Genomic DNA, 21111 nt, shown 5'->3' on the forward strand with positions numbered 1-21111 from the left:
CTCTACCACTAAGCTATTCCCCCTTGTTAAAGACCGTAATGTCGTTTTAACTAAAATAAACGGAATGATCCGTGCTGTTACAAGGAGAACTCGGGTTTGAACCAAGGACCTCTCGATCTGCCGTCGAATTCTCTACCACTGAGCTATTCCTACTTGTTCATAATCGTAATGTCGATTTAACTAAAATAAACGGAATGAATCGTACTACTACAGGGGGAACTCAGGTATGAAACCAAGGACTTCTTAATCTGCAGTCGAATGCTACACCACTGAGCTATTCCCCCTTGTTCAAGGCGTAATGTCGATTAAACTAAAATAAACGCTATGATCCGTGCTGTTACAGGGAGAACTGGGGTTTGAACCAAGGACCTCTCGATCTGCATTCGCATACTCTACCACTGAGCTATTCCCCCTTGTTCATAGCCGTAATGTCGATTTAACTAAAATAAACGCAATGATCCGTGCTGTTACAGGGAGAACTCGGGTTTGAACCAAGGACCTCTCGATCTGCAGTCGAATGCTCTACCACTGAGCTATTCCCCCTTGTTCAAGGCGGAATGTCGATTTAACTAAAATAAACGAAATGATTCGTGCTGTTACAGGGAGAACTGGGGTTTGAACCAAGGACCTCTCGATCTGCAGTCGCATACTCTACCACTGAGCTATTCCTACTTGTTCTTAATCGTAATGTCGATTTAACTAAAATAAACGGAATGAATCGTACTACTACAGGGGGAACTCAGGTATGAAACCAAGGACTTCTTAATCTGCAGTCGAATGCTACACCACTGAGCTATTCCCCCTTGTTCAAGGCGTAATGTCGATTAAACTAAAATAAACGCTATGATCCGTGCTGTTACAGGGAGAACTGGGGTTTGAACCAAGGACCTCTCGATCTGCATTCGCATACTCTACCACTGAGCTATTCCCCCTTGTTCATAGCCGTAATGTCGATTTAACTAAAATAAACGCAATGATCCGTGCTGTTACAGGGAGAACTCGGGTTTGAACCAAGGACCTCTCGATCTGCAGTCGAATGCTCTACCACTGAGCTATTCCCCCTTGTTCAAGGCGGAATGTCGATTTAACTAAAATAAACGAAATGATTCGTGCTGTTACAGTGAGAACTCGGGTTTGAACCAAGGACTTCTCGATCTGCAATCGAATGTTCTACCACTGAGCTATTCCCTCTTGTTCAAGGCCGTAATGTCGATTTAACTAAAATAAACCAAATGATCCGTGCTGTTACAGGGAGAACTGGGGTTTGAACCAAGGACCTCTCGATCTGCAGTCGCATACTCTACCACTGAGCTATTCCTACTTGTTCATAATCGTAATGTCGATTGAACTAAAATAAACGGAATGAATCGTACTACTACAGGGGGAACTCAGGTTTGAACCAAGGACTTCTTAATCTGCAGTCGAATGCGACACCACTGAGTTATTTCGCCTTGTTCAAGGCGGAATGTCGATTTAACTAAAATAAACGGAATGATCCGTGCTCTTACAGGGGGAAATCAGGTTTGAACCAAGGACCTCTCGATCTGCAGTCGAATGCTCTACCACTAAGCTATTCCCCCTTGTTAAAGACCGTAATGTCGTTTTAACTAAAATAAACGGAATGATCCGTGCTGTTACAAGGAGAACTCGGGTTTGAACCAAGGACCTCTCGATCTGCAGTCGAATGCTCTACCACTGAGATATTCCCCTTTGTTCATAGCCGTAATGTCGATTTAACTAAAATAAACGCAATGATCCGTGCTGTTACAATGAGAACTCGGGTTTGAACCAAGGACCTCTCGATCTGCAATCGAATGCTCTACCACTGAGCTATTCCCCCTTTTTCAAGGCCGTAATGTCGATTTAACTAAAATAAACGAAATGATCCGTGCTGTTACAGGGAGAACTGGGGTTTGAACCAAGGACCTCTCGATCTGCAGTCGCATACTCTACCACTGAGCTATTCCCCTTGTTCAGGACCGTATTGTCGTTTTAACTAAAATAAACGGAATGATTCGTGCTATTACAGGGAAAACTCGGGTTTGAACCATGGACCTCTCGATCTGCAGTCGAATGCGAGCTTTCCCTCCTTGTTCCTAGCCGTAATGTCGATTTAACTAAAATAATTGGAATGATCCGTGCTGTTACAGGGAGAACTCGGGTTTAAACCAAGGACCTCTCGATCTGCAGTCGAATGCTCTACCACTGAGCTATTCCCACTTGTTTATAATCGTAATGTCGATTTAACTAAAATAAACGGAATGATTCGTGTTACTACAGGGGGAACTCGGGTTTGAACCAAGGACTTCTCAATCTGCAGTCGAATGCTCTACAACTGAGCTATTCCCCCTTGTTCAAGGCCGTAATGTCGATTTAACTAAAATAAACGCAATGATCCGTGCTGTTACAGTAAGAACTCGGGTTTGAACCAAGGACCTCTCGATCTGCAATCGAATGCTCTACCACTGAGCTATTCCCCCTCGTTCAAGGCCGTAATGTCGATTTAACCAAAATAAACGGAATGATCTGTGCTGTTACAGGGAAAACTCGGGTTTGAACCAAGCACCTCTCGATCTGCCGTCGAATTCTCTACCACTGAGCTATTCCTACTTGTTCATAATCGTAATGTCGATTTAACTAAAATAAACGGAATGAATCGTACTACTACAGGGGGAACTCAGGTATGAAACCAAGGACTTCTTAATCTGCAGTCGAATGCTACACCACTGAGCTATTCCCCCTTGTTCAAGGCGTAATGTCGATTAAACTAAAATAAACGCTATGATCCGTGCTGTTACAGGGAGAACTGGGGTTTGAACCAAGGACCTCTCGATCTGCATTCGCATACTCTACCACTGAGCTATTCCCCCTTGTTCATAGCCGTAATGTCGATTTAACTAAAATAAACGCAATGATCCGTGCTGTTACAGGGAGAACTCGGGTTTGAACCAAGGACCTCTCGATCTGCAGTCGAATGCTCTACCACTGAGCTATACCCCCTTGTTCAAGGCGGAATGTCGATTTAACTAAAATAAACGAAATGATTCGTGCTGTTACAGTGAGAACTCGGGTTTGAACCAAGGACTTCTCGATCTGCAATCGAATGTTCTACCACTGAGCTATTCCCTCTTGTTCAAGGCCGTAATGTCGATTTAACTAAAATAAACCAAATGATCCGTGCTGTTACAGGGAGAACTGGGGTTTGAACCAAGAACCTCTCGATCTGCAGTCGCATACTCTACCACTGAGCTATTCCTACTTGTTCATAATCGTAATGTCGATTTAACTATAATAAACGGAATGAATCGTACTACTACAGGGGGAACTCAGGTTTGAACCAAGGACCTCTCGATCTGCAGTCGAATGCTCTACCACTAAGCTATTCCCCCTTGTTAAAGACCGTAATGTCGTTTTAACTAAAATAAACGGAATGATCCGTGCTGTTACAGGGAGAACTGGGGTTTGAACCAAGGACCTCTCGATCTGCAGTCGCATACTCTACCACTGAGCTATTCCTACTTGTTCATAATCGTAATGTCGATTGAACTAAAATAAACGGAATGAATCGTACTACTACAGGGGAACTCAGGTTTGAACCAAGGACTTCTTAATCTGCAGTCGAATAAAACACCACTGAGTTATTTCCCCTTGTTCAAGGCGGAATGTCGATTTAACTAAAATAAACCAAATGATCCGTGTTGTTACAGGGAGAACTGGGGTTTGAACCAAGGACCTCTCGATCTGCAGTCGCATACTCTACCACTGAGCTATTCCTACTTGTTCATAATCGTAATGTCGATTTAACTATAATAAACGGAATGAATCGTACTACTACAGGGGGAACTCAGGTTTGAACCAAGGACCTCTCGATCTGCAGTCGAATGCTCTACCACTAAGCTATTCCCCCTTGTTAAAGACCGTAATGTCGTTTTAACTAAAATAAACGGAATGATCCGTGCTGTTACAGGGAGAACTGGGGTTTGAACCAAGGACCTCTCGATCTGCAGTCGCATACTCTACCACTGAGCTATTCCTACTTGTTCATAATCGTAATGTCGATTTTACTATAATAAACGGAATGAATCGTACTACTACAGGGGGAACTCAGGTTTGAAACAAGGACTTCTTAATCTGCAGTCGAATGCTACACCACTGAGCTATTCTCCCATGTTCAAGGCGGAATGTCGATTTAACTAAAATAAACGGAATGATTCGTGCTGTTACAGGGAGAACTCGGGTTTGAACCAAGGACCTCTCGATCTGCAGTCGAATGCTCTACCACTGAGCTATTCCCCTTTGTTCATAGCCGTAATGTCGATTTAACTAAAATAAACGCAATGATCCGTGCTGTTACAATGAGAACTCGGGTTTGAACCAAGGACCTCTCGATCTGCAATCGAATGCTCTACCACTGAGCTATTCCCCCTTTTTCAAGGCCGTAATGTCGATTTAACTAAAATAAACGAAATTATCCGTGCTGTTACAGGGAGAACTGGGGTTTGAACCAAAGACCTCTCGATCTGCAGTCGCATACTCTACCACTAGGCTATTCCCCTTGTTCAGGACCGTATTGTCGTTTTAACTAAAATAAACGGAATGATTCGTGCTATTACAGGGAAAACTCGGGTTTGAACCATGGACCTCTCGATCTGCAGTCGAATGCGAGCTTTCCCCCCTTGTTCCTAGCCGTAATGTCGATTTAACTAAAATAATTGGAGTGATCCGTGCTGTTACAGGGAGAACTCGGGTTTAAACCAAGAACCTCTCGATCTGCAGTCGCATGCTCTACCACTGAGCTATTCCCCCTTGTTCAAGACCGTAATGTCGTTTTAAGTAAAATAAACGAAAGATCCGTGCTGTTACAGGGGGAAATCAGGTTTGAACCAAGGACCTCTCGATCTGCAGTCGAATGCTCTACCACTAAGCTATTCCCCCTTGTTAAAGACCGTAATGTCGTTTTAACTAAAATAAACGGAATGATCCGTGCTGTTACAGGGAGAACTCGGGTTTGAACCAAGGACCTCTCGATCTGCCGTCGAATGCTCTACCACTGAGCTATTCCCACTTGTTTATAATCGTAATGTCGATTTAACTAAAATAAACGGAATGATTCGTGTTACTACAGGGAGAACTCGGGTTTGAACCAAGGACTTCTCAATCTGCAGTCGAATGCTCTACAACTGAGCTATTCCCCCTTGTTCAAGGCGTAATGTCGATTAAACTAAAATAAACGCTATGATCCGTGCTGTTACAGGGAGAACTGGGGTTTGAACCAAGGACCTCTCGATCTGCATTCGCATACTCTACCACTGAGCTATTCCCCCTTGTTCATAGCCGTAATGTCGATTTAACTAAAATAAACGCAATGATCCGTGCTGTTACAGGGAGAACTCGGGTTTGAACCAAGGACCTCTCGATCTGCAGTCGAATGCTCTACCACTGAGCTATTCCCCCTTGTTCAAGGCGGAATGTCGATTTAACTAAAATAAACGAAATGATTCGTGCTGTTACAGTGAGAACTCGGGTTTAATAATAATAATAATGTTTATTTTTCAGTAAAAAAATGAATTCCACTGAAGGCAACCAGATTAAGGACAAGTCCCATTATCGCACTGGTTGCCAAGACAAGACATACAAAAATTAAATTAGAATAAATTAAATTAAAACAAAAAGAACAATTTTTAAACATGGTATCGCTTTTGTTTGAGATAACAATCAAGGTCATTTTTAAAAGTATAAATTGTCATAGAACATCTAATGTTAAAAGGAAGCGCATTCCATTGTCTAATAACACGATTAAAAAATGAGTGTAAAAAAGCATCACATCTACATTTAGAAATATAAAAAGTTAAGCATTCATGCCTCTCGTTAATACTAATATAGTCTAAAAGGGGAAAATAATAGCATCCGTTAATGATTCTAAACAAAAAAATTAAACCAGCTTTTTGACTTAACAAATACGTTGGCAAAAAATTCAATTGTTTCAAACGAGTACTATAATCCAATCTTACACGATTGCGATTCATGGGAAAATTTATATAAGGTTGACCAAGGTAAAAGGATGTAAAATAACGCAAAACCCTCTCGATAGAATCTATATCTTTCTTTAAATAAGGTGACCAGACCTCTACACCATATTGTAGCAATGGAATAACCAGAGCATTAAAAGATATAAGCGACGCTTTCGAACGTCCAAACGTTCTACGAATCAAACCAGCTATGCGACGGGCCTTAGCGGTTATATAAATAACATGGTTAGACCACTTAAGGTCACTTGAGAATATTATACCAAGCAATTTACACTTGAAAACACGAGGCAAAGAAAAATCTTTGATCTTATAATCATAATTTAGTACATTGCGACGCCTCGTAAAAATTATGAAAGAACACTTTTTAATATTTAAATTAAGCAAATTAAGAAAACCCCATTTAAAGATTGCGTCAATGTCACTCTGAAGAGTTACGGAATCCTGCAGTGTCCTAATAGCACGAGATAAAAAGGAATCATCTGCATATTGCCAGAGAGTGCTTTGTGCAGATATGCTCATTGGAAGATCATGAGCGTATAAGTTGAAAAGTAGTGGTCCCAAAATAGAGCCCTGAGGTACCCCAGAAGTAACAGGAAGAAAACTCGAGGATTGACCCTGATAGACAACCCTCTGCATTCTATCCCTCAAAAAATCCGAGACCCAGAGCAAGGAATTACCACCGATACCTAGAGCCTGTAACTTAGAGACGAGACGATCATGGGGTACAGAGTCAAAGGCTTTCTTCCAATCAAAAATTACTACGTGTACGTCAGGAGGATTAATGGTGTCAAGGGTGAGAGCCCAAGAGTGGAAAGCTTGTACAAGCTGAGTTGTACAGCTAAATCCTTTACGGAAACCAAACTGACGCTCGGGAAGAACATTATTTTTTGAGCAAAACACGAGGAGATTCTCACAAATAATAGATTCCATTACTTTACAAAAGACGGAAGAAAGTGATATTGGTCGATAAGATTCCAGCTCTGAACGACTCAAAGAAGCACCTTTATAAAGGGGTACTACATTGACCTTCTTCCAGGCATCAGGTAGTTTACCTAATCTATAAGAGTAGTTAAAAAATTCTGACAAGGGTTTAGATATATTCGTAGCGCACAGTTTAATCATTTTAGTAGAAACCCCATCGGGCCCAGACGAAGAACTGGACTTTAAGCGTGCTATAGCAGCAGCAACGGAACCGGGAGTAAAAACGAGATCTGGGTCCCTAGTCGGATTAGGCAATGAAGCAACATTAAGAGGGATTGAGTCAGACTTATTGAAGCAAGATTGAAAAAAAGAGTTAAACATTGTCGCAATCGAAGAAGCGTCAGTGACAGGGCTATTATCAATATTCATAAAGTTCGGTATAGGTATTCTAGTTTTGCGAGCGACAAACTTCCAAAACTTGTCCGGTTTGTCCTTAATCTTAGAGGACAAGTCATTCACGTAATCATTAAATTTAGAGCGAGTTTTAGCTTTTATCAAATTACAGGACCGTCTGTATTTAGCTCTGTTAGCCTCAGTTGGCTTAGACTTAAAAAGTTTGTATAAAGTTCTTTTGACATTAGCAAGGTGAACAATATCACCAGAAATCCATGGCTGCCGAAATCTCTTTGAGTATACCGTCCTTGAAGGAACACTGTCCTTAAAACAAGACCAAAACAATTGTAACCAAAAATCCCATGTTTGATTAATGTCCTCGCTAAACGCTAAATGCCACGGAGCATGCTCTATCAGGCCATTCAAGCCCTTCACATCAGCGCGACTCAACTGTAGAACTTCCGTGGATGAGCTTCTTGGCGTTGCACGTTCACAAGCGATTAGACCAGTCACCGCATCATGATCGCAACCAGGAAGATTATCGATTGTTTTAACTTCCTTAATGAAGCGACGTTCATTAATGTAAACCAAGTCAAGAGTATTGCCAAGTCTAGTGCTATCAGAGACAACTTGGGTTAGACCGAGATTGGATACGCATTCATAAAAGTCCAACGAAGGTAGACTATCTGGGACAGGTCTATTAACACCAAGGCATGCCATGTTGAAGTCACCGAACAAGACAAAGATATCATGACTGTTAATAATTTCTGTTATCTCACTGAGTAGAGAACATAAACTCAATATGTAGTCTTGGGTAACCGGAGGGGGGACATAAACGCAACCAAAGAGAATTGATCTTGAGTTATATTTTGCGGACGAAAAAACGACTTCAAGACGTTTGCCAGAGGCAGTCTTATATAGTTCATTATCAATGACAGTCTCGACAGGCGAGAGATTTTGGCTAATAGCCAAAAGAACTCCACCACCCCTAGTTTCACGATCATTACGAAACACTACATAGTCTTCAGTAAAGAACTCAGTACTAGAAATATCCGCACTAAGCCATGTCTCAGTAAGTCCAATAACATCGGGTAAGTTCCGTTCCACAAAAACTGATAAGTCGAGAAATTTATTTTTTAAACTTCTTACATTCGCCACATGAAAAGAGATCAGCGATCTTGATCTCTTTGTACTTCTGTCAGCGTTAGTATTGAGAGACCTCTTATCTTTATCGCCAGAGGTAAATTCAGTGAAAAAAGAGTCATTCAAACTAGGTAAACCACAATTCAAACACACGAAGCCAGAGTCCTCAAGATGAAGAGATTTTTTTAAAACATTCGAATAAACACACTTGACGTGAAAGTCGAGATCACACACACTGCAGCGAAAACGTTTCTGAGGCTTACGAAAAGACTTGAGGCAGACTTTACAACGACTCTTAAGAGTAGGTCCCGGATTCACCTCAATATCGCCCGATAAAATCAGAATAATGGAGACAAAAGTTAACTTACTGCACTGGCTGCATAGAGGCTTAATAGTCAAAGGTTTACTCTTAACAAATTGATGGCCATTGAAAGTAGCGACATCAAAACAATGCGACGTAGCCGAAATGAGAAACGCAGGAATAGCACGTTCACACGCAAGAGAATTAACTGAGCCTTTGAGGCAAAAAAACGGTAAAATAAACATTAACGCAATACACACTCCGAAGAGACCGGTACCGCGTTTCGTCATATTGATAAGATAAGTTATATAACGATAATCATAGAGAGAGAAAAATGTTGCGACTGCACTCAACGAAAACCCGAATCTCCAAAAGTTTGAACCAAGGACTTCTCGATCTGCAATAAATGTTCTACCACTGAGCTATTCCCTCTTGTTCAAGGCCGTAATGTCGATTTAACTAAAATAAACCAAATGATCCGTGCTGTTACAGGGAGAACTGGGGTTTGAACCAAGGACCTCTCGATCTGCAGTCGCATACTCTACCACTGAGCTATTCCTACTTGTTCATAATCGTAATTTCGATTGAACTAAAATAAACGGAATGAATCGTACTACTACAGGGGGAACTCAGGTTTGAACCAAGGACTTCTTAATCTGCAGTCGAATGCGACACCACTGAGTTATTTCCCCTTGTTCAAGGCGGAATGTCGATTTAACTAAAATAAACCAAATGATCCGTGTTGTTACAGGGAGAACTGGGGTTTGAACCAAGGACCTCTCGATCTGCAGTCGCATACTCTACCACTGAGCTATTCCTACTTGTTCATAATCGTAATGTCGATTTAACTATAATAAACGGAATGAATCGTACTACTACAGGGGGAACTCAGGTTTGAACCAAGGACCTCTCGATCTGCAGTCGAATGCTCTACCACTAAGCTATTCCCCCTTGTTAAAGACCGTAATGTCGTTTTAACTAAAATAAACGGAATGATCCGTGCTGTTACAGGGAGAACTCGGGTTTGAACCAAGGACCTCTCGATCTGCCGTCGAATGCTCTACCACTGAGCTATTCCCACTTGTTTATAATCGTAATGTCGATTTAACTAAAATAAACGGAATGATTCGTGTTACTACAGGGGGAACTCGGGTTTGAACCAAGGACTTCTCAATCTGCAGTCGAATGCTCTACAACTGAGCTATTCCCCCTTGTTCAAGGCCGTAATGTCGATTTAACTAAAATAAACGCAATGATCCGTGCTGTTACAGTAAGAACTCGGGTTTGAACCAAGGACCTCTCGATCTGCAATCGAATGCTCTACCACTGAGCTATTCCCCCTTGTTCAAGGCCGTAATGTCGATTTAACTAAAATAAACGGAATGATCTGTGCTGTTACAGGGAAAACTCGGGTTTGAACCAAGCACCTCTCGATCTGCCGTCGAATTCTCTACCACTGAGCTATTCCTACTTGTTCATAATCGTAATGTCGAATTAACTAAAATAAACGGAATGAATCGTACTACTACAGGGGGAACTCAGGTATGAAACCAAGGACTTCTTAATCTGCAGTCGAATGCTACACCACTGAGCTATTCCCCCTTGTTCAAGGCGTAATGTCGATTAAACTAAAATAAACGCTATGATCCGTGCTGTTACAAGGAGAACTGGGGTTTGAACCAAGGACCTCTCGATCTGCAGTCGCATTCTCTACCACTGAGCTACTCCCCCTTGTTCAAGGCGGAATGTCGATTTAACTAAAATAAACGAAATGATTCGTGCTGTTACAGTGAGAACTCGGGTTTGAACCAAGGACTTCTCGATCTGCAATCGAATGTTCTACCACTGAGCTATTCCCTCTTGTTCAAGGCCGTAATGTCGATTTAACTAAAATAAACCAAATGATCCGTGCTGTTACAGGGAGAACTGGGGTTTGAACCAAGGACCTCTCTATCTGCAGTCGCATACTCTACCACTGAGCTATTCCTACTTGTTCATAATCGTAATGTCGATTGAACTAAAATAAACGGAATGAATCGTACTACTACAGGGGGAACTCAGGTTTGAACCAAGGACTTCTTAATCTGCAGTCGAATGCGACACCACTGAGTTATTTCCCCTTGTTCAAGGCGGAATGTCGATTTAACTAAAATAAACCAAATGATCCGTGTTGTTACAGGGAGAACTGGGGTTTGAACCAAGGACCTCTCGATCTGCAGTCGCATACTCTACCACTGAGCTATTCCTACTTGTTCATAATCGTAATGTCGATTTAACTATAATAAACGGAATGAATCGTACTACTACAGGGGAACTCAGGTTTGAACCAAGGACTTCTAAATCTGCAGTCGAATGCTACACCACTGAGCTATTCCCCCTTGTTCAAGGCGGAATGTCGATTTAACTAAAATAAACGAAATTATCCGTGCTGTTACAGGGAGAACTGGGGTTTGAACCAAGGACCTCTCGATCTGCAGTCGCATACTATACCACTGAGCTATTCCCCTTGATCAGGACCGTATTGTCGTTTTAACTAAAATAAACGGAATGATTCGTGCTGTTACAGGGAGAACACGGGTTTGAACCAAGGACCTCTCGATCTGCAGTCGAATGCTCTACCACTGAGCTATTCCCCCTTGATCAAGGCGGAATGTCGATTTAACTAAAATAAACGAAATGATCCGTGCTGTTACAGGGAGAACTGGGGTTTGAACCAAGGACCTCTCGATCTGCAGTCGCATACTCTACCACTGAGCTATTCCCCTTGTTCAGGACCGTATTGTCGTTTTAACTAAAATAAACAGAATGATTCGTGCTGTTACAGGGAGAACTCGGGTTTGAACCAAGGACCTCTCGATCTGCAGTCGAATGCTCTACCACTGAGCTATTCCCCTTTGTTCATAGCCGTAATGTCGATTTAACTAAAATAAACGCAATGATCCGTGCTGTTACAATGAGAACTGGGGTTTGAACCAAGGACCTCTCGATCTGCAGTCGCATACTCTACCACTGAGCTATTCCTACTTGTTCATAATCGTAATGTCGATTTAACTATAATAAACGGAATGAATCGTACTACTACAGGGGGAACTCAGGTTTGAACCAAGGACTTCTTAATCTGCAGTCGAATGCTACACCACTGAGCTATTCCCCCTTGTTCTAGGCGGAATGTCGATTTAACTAAAATAATCGAAATTATCCGTGCTGTTACAGGGAGAACTGGGGTTTGAACCAAGGACCTCTCGATCTGCAGTCGCATACTCTACCACTGAGCTATTCCCCTTGTTCAGGACCGTATTGTCGTTTTAACTAAAATAAACGGAATGATTCGTGCTGTTACAGGGATAACACGGGTTTGAACCAAGGACCTCTCGATCTGCAGTCGAATGCTCTACCACTGAGCTATCCCCCTTGTTCAAGGCGGAATGTCGATTTAACTAAAATAAACGAAATGATCCGTGCTGTTACAAGGAGAACTGGGGTTTGAACCAAGGACCTCTCGATCTGCAGTCGCATTCTCTACCACTGAGCTACTCCCCCTTGTTCAAGGCGGAATGTCGATTTAACTAAAATAAACGAAATGATTCGTGCTGTTACAGTGAGAACTCGGGTTTGAACCAAGGACTTCTCGATCTGCAATCGAATGTTCTACCACTGAGCTATTCCCCCTTGTTCTAGGCGGAATGTCGATTTAACTAAAATAATCGAAATTATCCGTGCTGTTACAGGGAGAACTGGGGTTTGAACCAAGGACCTCTCGATCTGCAGTCGCATACTCTACCACTGAGCTATTCCCCTTGTTCAGGACCGTATTGTCGTTTTAACTAAAATAAACGGAATGATTCGTGCTGTTACAGGGATAACACGGGTTTGAACCAAGGACCTCTCGATCTGCAGTCGAATGCTCTACCACTGAGCTATCCCCCTTGTTCAAGGCGGAATGTCGATTTAACTAAAATAAACGAAATGATCCGTGCTGTTACAAGGAGAACTGGGGTTTGAACCAAGGACCTCTCGATCTGCAGTCGCATTCTCTACCACTGAGCTACTCCCCCTTGTTCAAGGCGGAATGTCGATTTAACTAAAATAAACCAAATGATCCGTGCTGTTACAGGGAGAACTGGGGTTTGAACCAAGGACCTCTCTATCTGCAGTCGCATACTCTACCACTGAGCTATTCCTACTTGTTCATAATCGTAATGTCGATTGAACTAAAATAAACGGAATGAATCGTACTACTACAGGGGGAACTCAGGTTTGAACCAAGGACTTCTTAATCTGCAGTCGAATGCGACACCACTGAGTTATTTCCCCTTGTTCAAGGCGGAATGTCGATTTAACTAAAATAAACCAAATGATCCGTGTTGTTACAGGGAGAACTGGGGTTTGAACCAAGGACCTCTCGATCTGCAGTCGCATACTCTACCACTGAGCTATTCCTACTTGTTCATAATCGTAATGTCGATTTAACTATAATAAACGGAATGAATCGTACTACTACAGGGGAACTCAGGTTTGAACCAAGGACTTCTAAATCTGCAGTCGAATGCTACACCACTGAGCTATTCCCCCTTGTTCAAGGCGGAATGTCGATTTAACTAAAATAAACGAAATTATCCGTGCTGTTACAGGGAGAACTGGGGTTTGAACCAAGGACCTCTCGATCTGCAGTCGCATACTATACCACTGAGCTATTCCCCTTGATCAGGACCGTATTGTCGTTTTAACTAAAATAAACGGAATGATTCGTGCTGTTACAGGGAGAACACGGGTTTGAACCAAGGACCTCTCGATCTGCAGTCGAATGCTCTACCACTGAGCTATTCCCCCTTGATCAAGGCGGAATGTCGATTTAACTAAAATAAACGAAATGATCCGTGCTGTTACAGGGAGAACTGGGGTTTGAACCAAGGACCTCTCGATCTGCAGTCGCATACTCTACCACTGAGCTATTCCCCTTGTTCAGGACCGTATTGTCGTTTTAACTAAAATAAACAGAATGATTCGTGCTGTTACAGGGAGAACTCGGGTTTGAACCAAGGACCTCTCGATCTGCAGTCGAATGCTCTACCACTGAGCTATTCCCCTTTGTTCATAGCCGTAATGTCGATTTAACTAAAATAAACGCAATGATCCGTGCTGTTACAATGAGAACTGGGGTTTGAACCAAGGACCTCTCGATCTGCAGTCGCATACTCTACCACTGAGCTATTCCTACTTGTTCATAATCGTAATGTCGATTTAACTATAATAAACGGAATGAATCGTACTACTACAGGGGGAACTCAGGTTTGAACCAAGGACTTCTTAATCTGCAGTCGAATGCTACACCACTGAGCTATTCCCCCTTGTTCTAGGCGGAATGTCGATTTAACTAAAATAATCGAAATTATCCGTGCTGTTACAGGGAGAACTGGGGTTTGAACCAAGGACCTCTCGATCTGCAGTCGCATACTCTACCACTGAGCTATTCCCCTTGTTCAGGACCGTATTGTCGTTTTAACTAAAATAAACGGAATGATTCGTGCTGTTACAGGGATAACACGGGTTTGAACCAAGGACCTCTCGATCTGCAGTCGAATGCTCTACCACTGAGCTATCCCCCTTGTTCAAGGCGGAATGTCGATTTAACTAAAATAAACGAAATGATCCGTGCTGTTACAGAGAGAACTGGGGTTTGAACCAAGGACCTCTCGATCTGCAGTCGCATACTCTACCACTGAGCTATTCCCCTTGTTCAGGACCGTATTGTCGTTTTAACTAAAATAAACGGAATGATTCGTGCTGTTACAGGGAGAACTCGGGTTTGAACCAAGGACCTCTCGATCTGCAGTCGAATGCTCTACCACTGAGCTATTCCCCTTTGTTCATAGCCGTAATGTCGATTTAACTAAAATAAACGCAATGATCCGTGCTGTTACAATGAGAACTCGGGTGTGAACCAAGGACCTCTCGATCTGCAATCGAATGCTCTACCACTGAGTTATTCCCCCTTGTTCAAGGCCGTAATGTCGATTTAACTAAAATAAACGGAATGATTCGTGCTATTACAGGGAAAACTCGGGTTTGAACCATGGACCTCTCGATCTGCAGTCGAATGCGAGCTTTCCCTCCTTGTTCATAGCCGTAATGTCGATTTAACTAAAATAATTGGAATGATCCGTGCTGTTACAGGGGGAACTCGGTTTTGAACCATGGAACTCTCGATCTGCAGTCGAATGCGAGCTTTCCCTCCTTGTTCCTAGCCGTAATGTCGATTTAACTAAAATAAACGGAATGTTCCGTGCTGTTACAGGGAGAACTGAAGTTCGAACCAAGGATCTCTCGTTCTGCAGTCGAATGCTCTACCACTGAGCTCTTCCCCCTTCTTCAAGGCCGTAATGTCGATTTAACTAAAATAAACGGAATGATCTGTGCTGTTACAGGGAGAACTCGGGTTTGAACCAAGCACCTCTCGATCTGCCGTCGAATTCTCTACCACTGAGCTATTCCTACTTGTTCATAATCGTAATGTCGATTTAACTAAAATAAACGCAATGATCCGTGCTGTTACAGGGAGAACTGGGGTTTGAACCAAGGACCTCTCGATCTGCAGTCGCATACTCTACCACTGAGCTATTCGCCCTTGTTCATAGCCGTAATGTCGATTTAACTAAAATAAACGCAATGATCCGTGCTGTTACAGTGAGAACTCGGGTTTGAACCAAGGACCTCTCGATCTGCAATCGAATGCTCTACCACTGAGCTATTCCCCCTTGTTCAAGGCCGTAATGTCGATTTAACTAAAATAAACGAAACGATCCGTGCTGTTACAGGGAGAACTGGGGTTTGAACCAAGGACCTCTCGATCTGCAGTCGCATACTCTACCACTGAGCTATTCCCCTTGTTCAGGACCGTATTGTCGTTTTAACTAAAATAAACGGAATGATCCGTGCTGTTACAGGGGGAAATCAGGTTTGAACCAAGGACCTCTCGACCTGCAGTCGAATGCTCTACCACTAAGCTATTCCCCCTTGTTCAAGACCGTAATGTCGTATTAACTAAAATAAACGGAATGATCCGTGCTGTTACAGGGAGAACTCGGGTTTGAACCAAGGACCTCTCGATCTGCCGTCGAATGCTCTACCATTGAGCTATTCCCACTTGTTTATAATTGTAATGTCGATTTAACTAAAATAAACGGAATGATTCGTGTTACTACAGGGGGAACTCGGGTTTGAACCAAGGACTTCTCAATCTGCAGTCGAATGCTCTACAACTGAGCTATTCCCCCTTGTTCAAGGCCGTAATGTCGATTTAACTAAAATAAACGCAATGATCCGTGCTGTTACAGTAAGAACTCGGGTTTGAACCAAGGACCTCTCGATCTGCAATCGAATGCTCTACCACTGAGCTATTCCCCCTTGTTCAAGGCCGTAATGTCGATTTAACTAAAATAAACGGAATGATCTGTGCTGTTACAGGGAAAACTCGGGTTTGAACCAAGGACCTCTCGATCTGCCGTCGAATTCTCTACCACTGAGCTATTCCTACTTGTTTATAATCGTAATGTCGATTTAACTAAAATAAACGGAATGAATCGTACTACTACAGGGGGAACTCAGGTATGAAACCAAGGACTTCTTAATCTGCAGTCGAATGCTACACCACTGAGCTATTCCCCCTTGTTCAAGGCGTAATGTCGATTAAACTAAAATAAACGCTATGATCCGTGCTGTTACAGGGAGAACTAGGGTTTGAACCAAGGACCTCTCGATCTGCAGTCGCATACTGTACCACTGAGCTATTCCCCCTTGTTCATAGCCGTAATGTCGATTTAACTAAAATAAACGAAATGATCCGTGCTGTTACAGGGAGAACTGGGGTTTGAACCAAGGACCTCTCGATCTGCAGTCGCATTCTCTACCACTGAGCTTTTCCCCTTGTTCAGGACCGTATTGTCGTTTTAACTAAAATAAACGGAATGATTCGTGCTGTTACAGGGAGAATTCGGGTTTGAACCAAGGACCTCTCGATCTGCAGTCGAATGCTCTACCACTGAGCTATTCCCCTTTGTTCATAGCCGTAATGTCGATTTAACTAAAATAAACGCAATGATCCGTGCTGTTACAATGAGAACTCGGGTTTGAACCAAGGACCTCTCGATCTGCAATCGAATGCTCTACCACTGAGCTATTCCCCCTTGTTCAAGGCCGTAATGTCGATTTAACTAAAATAAACGAAATGATCCGTGCTGTTACAGGGAGAACTGGGGTTTGAACCAAGGACCTCTCGATCTGCAGTCGCATACTCTACCACTGAGCTATTCCCCTTGTTCAGAACCGTATTGTCGATTTAACTAAAATAAACGGAATGAATCGTACTACTACAGGGGGAACTCAGGTATGAAACCAAGGACTTCTTAATCTGCAGTCGAATGCTACACCACTGAGCTATTCCCCCTTGTTCAAGGCGTAATGTCGATTAAACTAAAATAAACGCTATGATCCGTGCTGTTACAGGGAGAACTAGGGTTTGAACCAAGGACCTCTCGATCTGCAGTCGCATACTGTACCACTGAGCTATTCCCCCTTGTTCATAGCCGTAATGTCGATTTAACTAAAATAAACGCAATGATCCGTGCTGTTACAATGAGAACTCGGGTTTGAACCAAGGACCTCTCGATCTGCAATCGAATGCTCTACCACTGAGCTCTTCCCCCTTCTTCAAGGCCGTAATGTCGATTTAACTAAAATAAACATAATGATCCGTGCTGTTACAGGGAGAACTCGGGTTTGAACCATGGACCTCTCGATCTGCAGTCGCATACTCTACCACTGAGCTATTCCCCCTTGTTCAAGACCGTAATGTCGTTTTAACTAAAATAAACGGAATGATTCGTGTTACTACAGGGGGAACTCGGGTTTGAACCAAGGACTTCTCAATCTGCAGTCGAATGCTCTACAACTGAGCTATTCCCCCTTGTTCAAGGCCGTAATGTCGATTTAACTAAAATAAACGCAATGATCCGTGCTGTTACAGTAAGAACTCGGGTTTGAACCAAGGACCTCTCGATCTGCAAACGAATGCTCTACCACTGAGCTATTCCCCCTTGTTCAAGGCCGTAATGTCGATTTAACTAAAATAAACGGAATGATCTGTGCTGTTACAGGGAGAACTCGGGTTTGAACCAAGCACCTCTCGATCTGCCGTCGAATTCTCTACCACTGAGCTATTCCTACTTGTTCATAATCGTAATGTCGATTTAACTAAAATAAACGGAATGAATCGTACTACTACAGGGGGAACTCAGGTTTGAACCAAGGACTTCTTAATCTGCAGTCGAATGCTACACCACTGAGCTATTCCCCCTTGTTCAAGGCGTAATGTCGATTTAACTAAAATAAACGCAATGATCCGTGCTGTTACAGGGAGAACTGGGGTTTGAACCAAGGACCTCTCGATCTGCAGTCGCATACTCTACCACTGAGCTATTCGCCCTTGTTCATAACCGTAATGTCGATTTAACTAAAGTAAACGCAATGATCCGTGCTGCTACAGTGAGAACACGGGTTTGAACCAAGGACCTCTCGATCTGCAATCGAATGCTCTACCACTGAGCTCTTCCCCCTTCTTCAAGGCCGTAATGTCGATTTAACTAAAATAAACATAATGATCCGTGCTGTTACAGGGAGAACTCGGGTTTGAACCATGGACCTCTCGATCTGCAGTCGCATACTCTACCACTGAGCTATTCCCCCTTGTTCAAGACCGTAATGTCGTTTTAACTAAAATAAACGGAATGATTCGTGTTACTACAGGGGGAACTCGGGTTTGAACCAAGGACTTCTCAATCTGCAGTCGAATGCTCTACAACTGAGCTATTCCCCCTTGTTCAAGGCCGTAATGTCGATTTAACTAAAATAAACGCAATGATCCGTGCTGTTACAGTAAGAACTCGGGTTTGAACTAAGGACCTCTCGATCTGCAAACGAATGCTCTACCACTGAGCTATTCCCCCTTGTTCAAGGCCGTAATGTCGATTTAACTAAAATAAACGGAATGATCTGTGCTGTTACAGGGAGAACTCGGGTTTGAACCAAGCACCTCTCGATCTGCCGTCGAATTCTCTACCACTGAGCTATTCCTACTTGTTCATAATCGTAGTGTCGATTTAACTAAAATAAACGGAATGAATCGTACTACTACAGGGGGAACTCAGGTTTGAACCAAGGACTTCTTAATCTGCAGTCGAATGCTACACCACTGAGCTATTCCCCCTTGTTCAAGGCGTAATGTCGATTTAACTAAAATAAACGCAATGATCCGTGCTGTTACAGGGAGAACTGGGGTTTGAACCAAGGACCTCTCGATCTGCAGTCGCATACTCTACCACTGAGCTATTCGCCCTTGTTCATAACCGTAATGTCGATTTAACTAAAGTAAACGCAATGATCCGTGCTGCTACAGTGAGAACACGGGTTTGAACCAAGGACCTCTCGATCTGCAATCGAATGCTCTACCACTGAGCTATTCCCCCTTGTTAGAGGCCGTAATGTCGATTTAACTAAAATAAACGAAACGATCCGTGCTGTTACAGGGAGAACTGGGGTTTGAACCAAGGACCTCTCGATCTGCAATCGAATGCTCTACCACTGAGCTATTCCCCCTTGTTCAAGGCCGTAATGTCGATTCAACTAAAATAACCGGAATGATCTGTGCTGTTACAGGGAGAACTCGGGTTTGAACCAAGCTCCTCTCGATCTGCCGTCGAATTCTCTACCACTGAGCTATTCCTACTTGTTCATAATCGTAATGTCGATTTAACTAAAATAAACGGAATGAATCGTACTACTACAGGGTGAACTCAGGTTTGAACCAAGGACCTCTCGATCTGCAGTCGCATACTCTACCACTGAGCTATTCGCCCTTGTTCATAACCGTAATGTCGATTTAACTAAAATAAACGGAATGATTCGTGTTACTACAGGGGGAACTCGGGTTTGAACCAAGGACTTCTCAATCTGCAGTCGAATGCTCTACAACTGAGCTATTCCCCCTTGTTCAAGGCCGTAATGTCGATTTAACTAAAATAAACGCAATGATCCGTCTGTTACAGTAAGAACTCGGGTTTGAACCAAGGACCTCTCGATCTGCAATCGAATGCTCTACCACTGAGCTATTCCCCCTTGTTCAAGGCCGTAATGTCGATTTAACTAAAATAAACCAAATGATCCGTGTTGTTACAGGGAGAACTGGGGTTTGAACCAAGGACCTCTCGATCTGCAATCGCATACTCTACCACTGAGCTATTCCTACTTGTTCATAATCGTAATGTCGATTTAACTATAATAAACGGAATGAATCGTACTACTACAGGGGGAACTCAGGTTTGAACCAAGGACTTCTTAATCTGCAGTCGAATGCTACACCACTGAGCTATTCCCCCTTGTTCAAGGCGGAATGTCGATTTAACTAAAATAAACGAAATTATCCGTGCTGTTACAGGGAGAACTGGGGTTTGAACCAAGGACCTCTCGATCTGCAGTCGCATACTCTAACACTGAGCTTTTCCCCTTGTTCAGGACCGTATTGTCGTTTTAACTAAAATAAACGGAATGATTCGTGCTGTTACAGGGAGAACTCGGGTTTGAACCAAGGACCTCTCGATCTGCAGTCGAATGCTCTACCACTGAGCTATTCCCCTTTGTTCATAGCCGTAATGTCGATTTAACTAAAATAAACGCAATGATCCGTGCTGTTACAATGAGAACTCGGGTTTGAACCAAGGACCTCTCGATCTGCAATCGAATGCTCTACCACTGAGCTATTCCCCCTTGTTCAAGGCCGTAATGTCGATTTAACTAAAATAAACGAAATGATCCGTGCTGTTACAGGGAGAACTGGGGTTTGAACCAAGGACCTCTCGATCTGCAGTCGCATACTCTACCACTGATCTATTCGCCCTTGTTCATAGCCGTAATGTCGATTTAACTAAAGTAAACGCAATGATCCGTGCTGCTACAGTGAGAACACGGGTTTGAACCAAGGACCTCTCGATCTGCAATCGAATGCTCTACCACTGAGCTATTCCCCCTTTTTCAAGGCCGTAATGTCGATTTAACTAAAATAAACGAAACGATCCGTGCTGTTACAGGGAGAACTGGGGTTTGAACCAAGGACCTCTCGATCTGCAGTCGCATACTCTACCACTGAGCTATTCCTACTTGTTCGTAATCGTAATGTCGATTGAACTAAAATAAACGGAATGAATCGTACTACTACAGGGGGAACTCAGGTTTGAACCAAGGACTTCTTAATCTGCAGTCGAATGCGACACCACT

At 42.9% G+C, this 21111-nt stretch overlaps 4 non-coding genes across 4 annotated transcripts; all 4 read right to left on the minus strand.

The window, feature by feature from the left end:
• Nucleotides 1-471: 471 nt before the first annotated feature.
• TRNAC-GCA (transfer RNA cysteine (anticodon GCA)) lies at nucleotides 472-543 on the minus strand. The gene has a single exon. It is a non-coding gene; the product is annotated as a tRNA-Cys (tRNA).
• A 447-nt stretch (nucleotides 544-990) lies between these two features.
• Nucleotides 991-1062, minus strand: TRNAC-GCA (transfer RNA cysteine (anticodon GCA)). The gene has a single exon. It is a non-coding gene; the product is annotated as a tRNA-Cys (tRNA).
• Nucleotides 1063-2928: 1866 nt separating this feature from the next.
• Nucleotides 2929-3000, minus strand: TRNAC-GCA (transfer RNA cysteine (anticodon GCA)). The gene has a single exon. It is a non-coding gene; the product is annotated as a tRNA-Cys (tRNA).
• A 2382-nt stretch (nucleotides 3001-5382) lies between these two features.
• TRNAC-GCA (transfer RNA cysteine (anticodon GCA)) lies at nucleotides 5383-5454 on the minus strand. The gene has a single exon. It is a non-coding gene; the product is annotated as a tRNA-Cys (tRNA).
• Between the last annotated feature and the right edge of the window lie 15657 nt (nucleotides 5455-21111).

The sequence above is a fragment of the Phalangium opilio genome, unplaced genomic scaffold (assembly GCF_054372755.1).
Source record: "Phalangium opilio isolate 3A_F unplaced genomic scaffold, DU_Popi_V2 ptg000487l_1, whole genome shotgun sequence".
Classification (NCBI taxonomy): Eukaryota; Metazoa; Arthropoda; class Arachnida; order Opiliones; family Phalangiidae; genus Phalangium; species Phalangium opilio.